This window comes from Chelonia mydas, chromosome 2 (genome assembly GCF_015237465.2).
Source record: "Chelonia mydas isolate rCheMyd1 chromosome 2, rCheMyd1.pri.v2, whole genome shotgun sequence".
Lineage (NCBI taxonomy): Eukaryota > Metazoa > Chordata > Testudines > Cheloniidae > Chelonia > Chelonia mydas.
The window spans coordinates 117,169,563-117,181,907 of record NC_057850.1 but is presented as its reverse complement, the minus strand read 5'-3'; the positions used below and the strand labels follow the sequence as shown (position 1 = coordinate 117,181,907).

The following is a 12,345-nucleotide window of genomic DNA, read 5'->3' as shown; positions in this document are numbered from 1 at the left end:
TTATTTCAGAAGAAATCATACAATGTACATCAAGGCTACTGTACAGCGGTTTCCCCCCAATCCAATGGAAAGGCTCCTGTTGACTTCAGTGGGCTTTGGATCAGGCCCTAAATGTGTACTTCAAGGGTAGGTCTACGCTGGAGCTTGAGGTATAATTTCCAGCTGAGGTAAACGTACCCATGCTAGCTTTGATTGAACTTGTGCACCAAAAACAGCAACGTAGCTGCAGCTGCAGAGGTGGTGGGAGGGGCTAGCCACTCCAGCTATGTACCTTGGGTTTCAAATGGGATAGCATTTTTAGTGTGCTAACTCGATCAGAGCTTGCATAGGTATGTCTTACCCACGCTGGAAATTACACCTTCCAACTCCAGTGTAGCCAGACCCTGAATATATAAAGTAAGTTAAAACATTCCCAAATATAGGTTTTTGTATTGCTATGTGGCTTGAATGAGATATTTCAGATGTAATTATCTCCCTCCCCATTTTTTCCCCTGACTTGACCTTTGTCACATCTTTCTTCTCTTTATTTTTTAACTTGGAGTAGGATATGCCAAATAAACCATTTCAGCCAGAGAAAAACTAACAAGATGGGAGATGAGGTTTGTCCAAGTGGCTTAACAATAGCAATTTTGGTCTTTTTTCTCCATGGAGAATGGAGAACTATTAAACAGTGTTTGCTAAACCCTTTATGACTAGAGTCTTGAGCCTGATTCTTGATCAGATCTGGCCACTGGAAAGGGCCCACTGTTAAAAGAAAGCCGTAAGCAGCAGGCATTTGGAGGGTATGTAGAGTTTAGAGAATTCTACCCAGTTGTGTAGTGGCAATTAAGGAGTTTTTGAAATGGGTATTGTGCATGTCACATAGAGAATGTGGGAACCTTGTAAGGCCATTACTCACTAAAAAACCACCCACAGCCCATTAATAGATTAAATGTTTTTGGCTTGGAAAGCTCTATATGTGGTTCAGTGGCTCTTACGGTTCATAGATCCTAGTAGATGCCAAAGGACGCCCACTTACATGACAATTGACCTTCCAGAAAATAGTCTGAAATGGTTTGTTCCATCTGCTGACTGAAAACAATTCCTTTAACATAAAAAGGTACAAATCTCTTCTTGCCACTGATTCCAGTCTGGGGATGACCTACACGTTTACAGCGTCAGAGGGGTAGCAGTGTTAGTCTGGATCTGTAAAAGCTGCAAAGAGTCCTGTGGCACCTTATAAACTAAGAGATGTATGGGAGCATGAGCTTTCGTGGGTGAATACCCACTTCGTTGGATGCATGTAGTGGAAATTTCCAGGGTCAGGTATAAATATGCCAGCAAGAATCAGGCTGGGGATAACGAGGTTAGCTCAATCAGGGAGGATGAGGCCCTCTTCTAGCAGTTGAGGTGTGAACACCAAGGGAGGAGAAACCAATCTACACAGGAGGTCCACTTCCTAGACACCACGGTGCAAATAAGTGACAGTCACGTTAACACCACCCTATACCGAAAACCCACCGACTGCTATGCCTACCTTCATGCCTCCAGCTTCCACCCCGGACACACTACATGATCCATTGTCTACAGCCAAGTGCTGAGGTACAACCGCATTTCCTCCAACCCCTCAGACAGAGACCAACACCTACTAGATCTTCAAGCATTCTCAAAACTATGATACCCACATGAGGAAATAAGGAAACAGATCAGTAGAGCCAGATGTGTACCCAGAAGCCTCCTGCTGCAAGACAAGCCCAAGAAAGAAACTAACAGAACTCCACTGGCCATCACATACAGTCTTCCGCTAAAACGTCTCCAACACATCATCAGTGATCTACAACCCATCCTGGACAACAATCCCTCACTTTCACAGGCCTTGGGAGTGAGGGCAATCCTCGCCCACAGACAACCTGCCAACCTGAAGCATATTCTCACCAGCAACTACACAGTGCACCATAGTAACTCTAACTCAGGAACCAATCTATGCAACAAACCTCGATGCCAACTCTGCCCACATATCTACACCAGCGACTCCATCACAGGACGTAACCAGATCAGCCACACCATCACAGATTCATTCACCTGCACATCCACCAATGTAATATACGCCATCATGTGCCAGCAATGCCCCTCTGCTATGTACATCGGCCAAACTGGACAGTCCCTACGTAAAAGGATAAATGGACATAAATCAGATATTAGGAATGGCAATATACAAAAACCTGTAGAAGAATACTTCAACCTCACTGGACACACAATAGCAGATTTAAAGGTAGCCATCCTGCAGCAAAAAAACTTCAGAACCAGACTTCAAAGAGAAACTGCTGAGTTTCAGTTCATTTGCAAATTTGACGCTATCAGCTCAGGAGTAAACAAAGACTGTGAATGGCTAGCCAACTACAAAAGCAGTTTCTCCTCCCTTGATGTTCACACCTCAACTGCTAGAAGAGGGCCTCATCCTCCCTGATTGAACTAACCTTGTTATCCCTAGCCTGATTCTTGCTTGCATATTTATACCTGCCTCTGGAAACTTCCACTACATGCATCCAGCGAAGTGAGTATTCACCCACGAAAGCTCATGCGCCAATACGTCTGTTAGTCTATAAGGTGCCACAGGACTCTTTGCCGCTTTTACACGTTTACAGGCTTTCCTCAAGTCAGCTCTCTCAACTCAGGTGGAATTCTGAATGAAAGGCAAATGAATATAGATAGGCCTATCAAGAAGGTTGGGGCAAAAAACATCTACAAAAAAAAATATCCAGTGGCAGGTAAAAGGGAAAAAAAATCGAATAGTTGTATGAAACTTCGAGGCGGTTGAACAGAAAAGAACATCTCAAAAATGTAGGAAAAAAGGGATATTATCTTATTATGAAATGGGAGTCACTTCAATAACAGACATTTTTAAAGGAATACTACATTAGATAATTAGGAAAATTTCCTTTGGTTGTTTAACTAGGTACTTCCAACCTAAACTATTCACTATACTTGCTGGAAGTACCTTTTGATCCTGATTTCTTGGAAGATACAAACTTTCAAGAGCAACAGGATGACAGAGCTTTTCTATTGACCCACACTATTAGCAGGTGTTGGAACCCAGTGTAATGCTGCTGAAGTTCTGTTGGCTCCTTGCGGCAGCTGTGGCTTATTAACTCCACCTGGGTATAAAAGAAGGAAGAGCCCCTCCTTTTCCCCCCCTTCTGCTGGGGAAGACAACTAGGTTGATGGTCCTAGAAGGAAACCTTAGTGGCCGCCAATCTCAGAATGTCTCTTGTAAAGTAGAGTTAAACACTGTGATACAGCATGGCCAGAAGGCAGCAGGAGAGAGATGTAAGTCCCAGCATAAGGAGAAACCTTATTCCCTGTAGAGGGAAGAAAGGTTTCCATAGATTAATTAAAAGCACCTGAAGCCAATTAGAGCACCTGAAGCTAGTCACCTGATAAAACCCCCTGCTTCAATCAGCCAGAGAAAGGAGTTGGAGCAGAGTGCAGTCTGGAGGGGTTGAAGTAGAGGAGAGTTTGGAGAAGTGCTGTGGCTGGCTAGAAGACCAAGACCCTAGGTAAAGAGACACGCAGCTTATGCAGAGAGAGAAGGCAGGAAGCCCCACGAGCTGAAGAGCAGGAGAGGGAAGTAGCCCAGGGGAAGGAAGCACTAGTTCAAGTGGTTTACCACTATTCCTAGGGCCCCTGGGCTAGGACCTGGAGTAGAGGGTGGGCCCGGGTCCCTCCCTCTCCACTACCCTTCTCTGGGTTACTAGTGGGACAGTAGATACCCTAGTTTGGGGCAGGAAACTGTGCCCCGAACCCCTCCCTCCCTCCCCCCAAGAAGAGGAAGCACAGGACCCATCATAATCGTACCAGCAATTTGCCACAACACACACACTCAAATTCTTGCTTTGATTACACCTGTGCAGCATACCCCAAAGTTAGTGGGATTTTGTGCATATAACTAAGAACAGTTTGGCCCATCAGCAGATGATGGAAGGTTTATCAGAGTTTGCATTTTGGAAACTCTCATCACAAACCTTGGTACCCAATTCTGCTCTTATTGAAACCTGTTGCAAAACTCCTGTTGACTTGAATAAGAGCAACATTGGGCCCATGGACTGCCTGTGTTGGAAGGCACTAACTTCCTTTTGAAAATTTCCAGTGGTCAGCTTAGAAAAAGAATTGACATTAGCAAGAAAAGAGTGATCTTATCAGGTATTCACCAAAATCAACATATGAAAACTATCAAGAGAAGTCTGAGAAGCTGTATTCTACCCTCTGGATGTCTGAGGGGGCTAGATACAGAAATCCATTGAGCAATTTCAGCAAGAGTGGTAAGACTATAACATTACATTGAAATCTATTTTTTGTTTCCTGAATGAAAGTGAACTTAAAAGCTGGTTAAAATAAATTGAAATATGCATTCTTATGCATTTCAGCAGGCAACCACTGTAAAAACAAAATTAGAGTTTGTTGGCAAAGTATCTTTTATTAATGGAGAGTTTTATATGGTGAAATCTTGGCCCTATTATAGTCAATGGGAGTTTTGCCATTGACTTAACTGGAGCTAGGATTTCACTCAGGGTTTTTAGTGTATTCCCTGTACCGATAATTTTTATTATGACATTAAGATAAGTGGTTTCTTTACAGAAAAATTTAGATTTGTGACTACTAGAGCTGGGAGAAGAGTTTGTCGTGAATAATTGATCTGACAAATTTAGCTTCTCTTTCAGTTCACAAATTTTCTGGGAGCACTTCATAATTACTTTGAACATATTTGTTATTCAATGTTATTTACGGAATGTTTTTGGCAAAAAGAATTGGGGTTTGTTTGTTTGTTTGTTTTTTCAGATTTTGTACCAGAAGCTTCATTGTTAGAGCATTATTGGTCAGGTTCCACTGGACAGATAAAGCACAGTATATTTGTGTTTCTTGATTTGGGTGAGTATTACTCTTAGATTACTGGTGTGAAACCTCACACTGAAGTTCAAAATGCACTTCCTATGTCTGCGGTTGTATAAATTATTTGTATTACTGCAGCACATACTAGCCTCAGTCATGGGCCGGGTCTCCACTCTGCTAGATGTTGTGCAAACATAGAACAAAAAGACAGTTCCTGCCCCAAAGAGTTTACAATCTAAGGATTAGACAAAAGACAGCAAGTGAACACAGACAGACTGATGGGAGGGCACAGGGAAACAAATTGTCTAGTATTTCCTCTTTCTGTAAGCAATCTTTTGAGTCAACTTCTTCCCTAGGATATTCGTGGAAAGAGAACTCAAGAAGTGATCCCTGAAATCAAATCAGTGTGAAGACGCACTGAAATCAAAGGGGTTTCTGCCAGTCACAAAGGTTTGCCCACCCAAATATGATTGCAGGATAAAGACCAAGGTTACTTCATTTAAAAAGTCTATCAAATGTTCATAGATAACAGGACCCCTCCAAGAAAATTAACTCTAGGGCTATGCAGGAACTGGCATTTCCATTTCACAGGAAATTCTACTATTTGTTCTGAATCAAAATGAAAACAAAATTTTGAAATTTTCATTGAAATTCAATTTAAAAAAATTAGGTTTTGGTCAGTCAAAATGGTTCATTTTGATAAAATCAAACCTTTTGTTTTGATTTTGTATTTTATTTATTTATTTTATTCATCAAATAAACAAAATTTTGAAATGAAAAGTTGTTTCAGAAATGAAATATAGAAATATTTTGTTTCATAAGGTCAAAATGGCATTTCAACCTTATCAAACACTTTTCTTTAAAATGACATTTTGTCAGAATCCACACATTCCTAATGAATGTTTCAATTTTGGAAAATGCGAATTTTCCAACTGAAAAACACATTCTAACAGAAGATTTTTGACCAGCTCTAACTAACTCTCCTGTGTGCTATGGAATACAGCTATTGTTGCTTTTGCAGTTATATTTAAATCTAAAAAAACGTACTTGGTTCTTTTTCAAATGATTGCTTATCTATTTGTCCAGTATGTGGTGCACAATTAGAGGGGAGACTAGAAAAAACCACAACCAAAGAATCAAGAATATTACTGATAACACAATAAATCCAGATTCCACATTATTCTGTAATTACAATACACCTGGACACACCTTGAGAAAAAGATCTGACTAATATAAAAATGCATGTATTACTCACTTCAGCTATTGATAGCATTGCTTGCTTTTGCAATGTGGTGAGAGATTAAAGTAGATGACATACTCTTCAGTGAAGAATGACAAAATGAATGTTAGATTATAATGGTATTTTCTCCCCTATGATTTAGATAAACACCTTAACTTGAGCTCTGTGAAATATGCAGACCCACAGAGAAACTTACCTGAACAATTTATAGGCATCTAAGACAAACCCACTAAAGCAGAGAATTTTGCAAGTAAAATTTATCTACTGGTTTTCAGAGGGGCTTCAGTAAGGCCTCCTGTCTAGTACATTCGTTTTTGCATTCCCAAAGAATGGCAGAAATATTTCACAGTACTTAGAAATCACTGAAGACTTAAAACCCAAACCTGCTTCCCTGAAATCAAAAGCAAAATCCTCATTGACTTCAGTCAGTGCAAAAACAAGCTGTTTGACTCAAGTGCTGAACTGCTGTCTCTGTACAGACAAGGTGAGTGAAGCACCTGGCACTGGCCGCTGTCAGAAGACAGGATACTGGGCTAGATGGACCTTTGGTCTGACCCAGTATGGCTGTTCTTATGTTCTTAGTATCCTTTATAGCAGTGGTTCCCAAACTTGTTCCGCCGTTTGTGCAGAGAAAGCCCCTGACGGGCTGGGCCAGTTTGTTTACCTGCCGCGTCTGCAGGTTTGGCCGATCACAGCCCGCGCCGCTTCCAGCAGCTCCCATTGGCCTGGAGCATCGAACTGCGCCCACTGGGAACTGCGATCGGCCGAACCTGCGGACGCGGCAGGTAAACAAACCGGCCCGGCCCACCAGGGGCTTTCCCCGCACAAGCGGCGGGACAAGTTTGGGAACCACTGCCCTGTAGGACCAACTTCTGTTGGTGAAAGAGACAAGCTTTTGATTCACATGGAGTACCTTTCCCAGACCTGAAGATGAGCTCTAAGTGTCACAGCTAAATACAAGTTTGGACAGATAGTTTAGGATAAGTAGTTTGCACATATTCTAAGGGACCGTATAAGGTGAAGTGGCCCATTAACATTCCTGTAGTCGTAGGGGGAAAAAGGGAGATTAGTGGGTAACAGGTTGTTGTAATAACCCATAAATCCAGTGTCTCTGTTCAGTCCATGATTTTTATTGTCTAGTGTTTAGTTACGAATTTAAACTCCCAGGCTCCTCTTTTGAAAGTTTTGTGCAGGGTTTCCTTTGTGGATGAGGACTGATACATCAAATATACAGTGAATGCTTTATGAAGACTGTTCACTCTCACGTGATAGGGTGTTTTTGTCTTTTATCATTTTCCTGTGTGAGTTCATTTGAAAGTGTAGTGATTGTCTGGTTTCACCCACATAGTTCTTCTTGGGTAAGGCTCGGATTGTGTCAGGGATATTTTTAGTAAAAATTAGTCAGATCATGGGCAATAAACAAAAATTCACAGAAGCCCATGACCTGTCTGTGATTTTTTTTTTTAACTAAAAATATCCCTGACAAAATGGGAAGGGAGGAGGATCCAGCACCCAAAGCAGCTGGGGGCTCTGGGTCCCCTCACCCCCTCCAGTGGGTGGGAGCTCTGGGGCTCTGGACCTGCCTGTGGGAAGTGGGAGCTCAGGGGTTCCCTCGCCATCTTCAGTGGCTGGAGCTGTGGGGGCCCACCAGCAGCAGCAGCTGAGAGCTGTGTGGCCTGACAGCTCCAGCCCTGGAGCAGGAAATATCATGGAGGGCTCTGGAGTGACCTCCATTACAATTCTTGGGGTATTTAATGCACTGGATGAAGTACACCACATGTTATGATAGGCATGTGTAGGACCCATGGATCTTGAAAAGTGGGTTGTGGGGTGTGCTTATTGAAGGAATGGAGATATGTTTGTCGGTTTTGCATCTTTCCTGGCAAGATCTGGTACCGATTTGAGTTGGTGTGTCCTGGTCTATGGGGAGCTTGGAGAGGTTGGGAGGTTTTTTGAAGGCCAGAAGAGGGGGTTCAGGAAAGATTTTTCAGGATGGGGTTCACATCCAGTATGGGTTGTAGTTTGATACCCTGTATAGGTTCCAGTGTGGGGTGATAGGTGACAACTAGTGTGTGGTTGAAGAGGTTATTTCAGCAGCTTACACTTAGTTGTAAGCAAATAGCTATTCCTGAATAATTCCATGTGTGGACGTTCTTCTTCTGGAATAAGAGAGGCTGGTTCCTGTTTAGCTTAATCCACTTTGAAATCCCCATTGAGATCAATGGAAAGCTTACACAAAGACTGAGAATGGAATATTGAGGAAGTGGTGTGTTTAGTTACACATACACACGCACACACAAACACATTTCCTTGGTTTGGTGAGATTGTCTCAAGCCTCCTACATTCTTTTTATATTTTATTTGAATTTCCTTTTTAAAAAAAAAACATTTATTGTGCAGTATCAGACTTTTCTGGAACTGCTTTATGTTCAGCAAATGATTTAATTGCAAAAGTCACCTGATTAAATCTTTAAACATAAAGACCCCATTAGAACACGCAGTACTAATAGAGTATGTACATTTTTTATGTATCACATTTTTAGTAATTTCTTTATTTGATGTAATTGCCCTAAAGTCCAATCCTGCTATGGGCTTTGAACCCAAAAATGATTTAAAGGAGTGGGCTGCCTTCCACTGGCGTGACCCAGGACTGTACTCCTCAGCAGGTAGTAATCCTACCTGGAGTGCGGTGATAGCAGTGTAAGGCAGCAGCAATCCCTGTCCCATTGTGGTGGGGCTGGATCCAGTCAATGCTCCACCAAAAACAAGCAGTGCTGGCTGAGGATGAGCGGAGCATAACTAAGTTGCCCAGAAGATGGGTTGATTAAGCACATACTTGGGCAATCTCTGGTGGTAGGGCTTTGATGGAGCACTGACCATGCTTTAAAGATGGCTTCCTTCTTGGGGTCTTGCATCACCTCTCCTCCTCTGTGGCGTAAGGACTCCTCCTCACCCCTGCCCCGTGTTACAGGACAGTACAATTTTTACCTCCCTTTGTTACCAGGGGTGAATGAAGCTCATCGAATTGGGTGGGTGCTTTGGGTGCACTACACATGGCAGAATTAGATCCCTAATATATTTTCCATAAATCCATTAAAATTTCACCAAACTATCTCAATCCTTTATTAAAATGTTTTAAGTGTGCAATGTAAAAATTCATAGTTTACCATTTCCATTTCTGCTATAATCATTGTCATTACTTTAGGAGCAAACAAAAACCAGTCAGCAAGCACTTGGATAACTTTCAAAATAGAATTTTCTGATAGAAATTTTTATAGAAGAGCAAATGTGCTCTCTGCTATTGAAAGGGGTCAAAGAAAAGAAGTTCAGGTACAATAAAACCAAGTTAGTTGAATGTGCTGCATTTGCATCTGTCCACAACCAATGACTCTGAACACACAATCAGATCTGGTAATGTGGAGTACAACTAAAGTCCTCACTAGCATATGCAAGGGCAAGATTGAATCCTAAATTTTATAATGAACCAAATCCTACAGCTTTTATGCAAGCAAAACTTCCTTTGAAAGCAGTGGGAGTTCTCACTGATAAGACATCATTCTTTGCAAAAGGCTGTGTTGCATAAGGCATGCAAAGTACAGCAGGGGAGGTGCTTGTAGGTTTTAATTGAAAGCAAGCTCAATTAATGAAAGAAAAGTCCCAGAGATTCTGGTCTATAACGGAAGTTGCTGAGGGGGGGGGGGGGAAATCCACACTTTACCAGAAAATTTATTCTGATCTCTGCACATTCCCAGATTTAAAATTCCTCTCAAAGAATTTATTTTCATTTCTTTTTTTGTCACCCACCCCGTTCTTTATCCACCAGTTTTTATTCTTTATCTGAAATAACTGTTTATATCATATGGTAGTTTATCATTCAGAACACCTGTGTGGGAACTGGAGGTGATAGTGAGGACATAGTCACTGTGTCTCAGTTTTTCTATTAGCAAGGTGTGAGTAAATGTAGGAGTTATTATCTGTCACATATTTAAGTAAGATAAGGGAATTATAAAATGGGGTGTGCTCTACCTATAGTCAATATGTAAAATCCCACCTGAAGAGATAAGCACTTGGAAACTGTAAATTAAATATAAAAACAATGTCTTGAAACATTCGGTCATGGTTTCTATCAGGTACTGGGTCACTTGAGTTGTGCTGAGAAAGAGCTGCTTTTGTAAAACCTGTTCCCTCACGTATGCCCTACTTGTGGATTACGTGTCACCACTTTCTCTCCTTGTTGTGCTGAACTGACACTTGCAAGGATGTTTTGGTGGATAATCAGCAGACTGTAAAGCAATGGAGGTGATTAATAAGGGAAGCTTTAATTAAAGAAATATTTTTGTCAGATGCACCCAGCAGGCTTTTCCCATTGCAGACGCTGCACTACAGGTACTGAATGAATAAAAGGGAATCATCCCTATAATGGCACGTCAGCTAAAATAGAAAGGGAAGTCGCCATTTAAAAATGGACCCAGCTTGGAAAACACCTGTTGAACATAACAATGCAATTAAAAGGAAGGATTGTCTTGGTTATGGCATTGAACTGAGGTTCAAGAGCTGTGATATCAATTCCTGTCTCTGCCACCATCTCTCTGTAGGTTTTGTGCAAGTTGCTTAATCTGTGTCTCAGTTTCCCAGTGGTAAGACACTGGTAGTACTCCTTTTGTCTCTCCACCCCTTGTCTGTCTTGTTTGTTTAGACTGGAAGCTCTTTGCGGCAGGAACGTTCTCTTGTTATGTGTATGTACAATGCCTAGTGCAATTCAGGATAAATTTGACAATTTATTTCTCTTGAACGATCTGTGCGCCTAAGGCCTATGTTCTTTACATACACATATACTTGGTGTCCATTTTCAAACATAGGTGTCCAACATTACGTATTTAATTCCATATTTAGGCATGAAAAAAGTGGTCTGATATTCAGAGGTGTGGGGCACCCGTAACTTCCCACTGACGTTTGAAAATGTTGTCACGTGTGTGTGTATGTGTGACCCTTTCAACATTTCAAAATGAGATCATTTTCTGTTGCAGATTGTAAAGGTTTTATTGGTCGCATACTGCAGAGAAACCTGCTTCAAAGAACACTAGCGTACCGGTGCCACTTTTAACCTGAGTGGTTAGCTAATACTCAGGGCCTTGGAGCGTTGTTTCAAGTATAGTCTCGTTGTAATAATGTTTATTTACAAAGAATGTACCCAGTGTCATGTTGCCCTGAACACAGTAGAAACAAACAGCAGCAAGCAGTTTCCTTGCTCCAAAATCCTTACAGCTGCCACTCCAGTGAATTCTGTGCCCAAGCAGTGTTTGTTTCTCCGCTTCCTCTCAGGGTCATGCTCCCAATTCCTTCTCTGGCCTTCTGCCTTCACCGCTCAGGCTGCAAACCACTATCCACCCCCTGCACTCGCAACGAGAGACACCCCTCTGAATCTGCCTGGGTTGTTGGATTGAGAGAGTCACTTTCTCAGCGGATGGGTCGAACAAATCTCTGTTAAGGTAAACCACTCAGAAAGGAGTGATCAGTGGGAAGCTCATCAGGACAATCTCATCACAGTTGCCTCCAGCACCGGATAATATAGTTTCAGCTTCCTTTTCTTTAGGCTGAATTATTTATAACTTTTGTTGTCTTGAGCATATCTATTCGTTTCTTATTTCCATGTTAACTCTCCTCCCCGGTCAGTACAGGTTTTGTGGTAGTTCAAACCGGTTTCTTCTAGCTTTGTGGCTACTTTATCTTTTATTTTCCTCATGAACATGATTCCTCTGCATCTTTCTTATAGGTGCACAGTTCTGCTTACGCTGTTAAATGGTATCAGAACAGACACTTAAAGTTCACAGGAGGCTTCTATCAGACCTAAATATGGCTTCACTCTCAACATGGGTTAGCTTTGCTCCAGGCTGGCCATGTGCTTAGTGCCTTGGGCAGTAGCCTCCATTGTCTGCAGTAGTTTCACTACATAAAGGGGCTTAATTGCTCCTTCTTTGAGCTGGAAAGAAAGTGCTTGGGATCCCCATAGGCTTTAACAAGGTCTGTAGATGTCTTTGGATCCAAGACTCCCATGATGGCAGCCACTGAAATAACACTTTGGTTAAAACAACAGAAGAGAAGGAATAGGCCAGATTGCCAATGTGTCCCAGTTGCATTGCATCACTCTGCAATGCAAACCTGAGGTAACTATCACGTGAGCATGGGTTTATGGCTGTGTTGCTGCAGCAGCACAAAGCAGCCAGAGCATACTGGCAATTC

The 12,345-nt window shown here is 41.9% G+C and overlaps 1 long non-coding RNA gene across 1 annotated transcript in view; it reads left to right on the top strand.

The window, feature by feature from the left end:
* Window positions 1–12,039, top strand: part of LOC122464565 — a 44,859-nt gene extending 32,820 nt beyond the window's left edge. The window contains exons 5-7 of the long non-coding RNA XR_006288729.1: window positions 4,127–4,298; window positions 4,816–4,905; window positions 11,428–12,039. This is a non-coding gene — a long non-coding RNA (uncharacterized LOC122464565). The remainder of the gene's footprint in view (window positions 1–4,126; window positions 4,299–4,815; window positions 4,906–11,427) is intronic.
* Window positions 12,040–12,345: the final 306 nt, after the last annotated feature.